A 1,054-nucleotide genomic window follows, 5' to 3' on the forward strand; every position below is an offset into this window, starting at 1 on the left:
ACATACGAAAGAATTAAGAGCCTCAATAGCAAAACATTCTGCTAAAACATTTTGATCATCACGATGACAACATCGGAATCCAAAGTCTATTTGTAGACAATTATTATGAAAGAAATAAAAAGAGAGTCGCTTTATGCGCCATGTTTATATGAAGAGGAAAAAAGTACCTATCTCCCATGGAGACGGGATTTTTTGCACGGAGGAACTCTGCGCATGAGAGAACCGTTGTCTTGACCGTTCTTCGATCTCTGGATAAAAATGAATAACAGAAAACAGTTTTAATAGTATATTATTGTGTGAAGTGTATAAATGAAGACCGAATAACTTTAAAAAATAATATACAAATAAGGACACCTCTCACGAACTTCAATGATTCTTCTATAATGCCAGTTTTAAATGTGATTCCGTCACGTCCTCCTTATTCATCGCTGCCAGTTATTCAGATATTCTTCGACCATTTTTTCCCCTCGAGTCACTCATACTTTAATTTGAATATTTGCTCTTCCATTTGCTAACGCGGATTAGAATAGCCAGAACTCCCGTTAATAATAAAAAAAAAAGATTTATCCATTCTACATATAAAAATCCACACACACACACACACTCACATAGGCATACATATAGACACACACACACATATATATATATATACTGTATGTATGTATTATATATGTATATATATATATATATATATATATATATATATATATGTATATATATACATACATATTTGTGTATATGTGTATGTGGCGTCATCCTTCGTACTTCAGTGGTTAATAACTTCCCCACACCAACGAGACACCCAAGATCGATCCCACATAAAAAAAAAGTCTGTGGCTCTATCTTATGAAGAGTCCATTGTGCCCCTTTGGATTAAGTCTGTGAATTAGGTCCTTGCTGGTTAGCTACGTGGTGGGTGGCAGCTGGGCCAAGAGAAAAAGGCATCTGGATTAGTAACTACCTCAGTAAGACTTACTGGGAGCCGGAAAGTTCACGCCCTCTGAAAACTCTCACCAAAAGAAAAAGAAATATGGTGACAGCGTGAGTATATATA

Source organism: Macrobrachium rosenbergii, chromosome 2 (genome assembly GCF_040412425.1).
Source record: "Macrobrachium rosenbergii isolate ZJJX-2024 chromosome 2, ASM4041242v1, whole genome shotgun sequence".
Classification (NCBI taxonomy): domain Eukaryota; kingdom Metazoa; phylum Arthropoda; class Malacostraca; order Decapoda; family Palaemonidae; genus Macrobrachium; species Macrobrachium rosenbergii.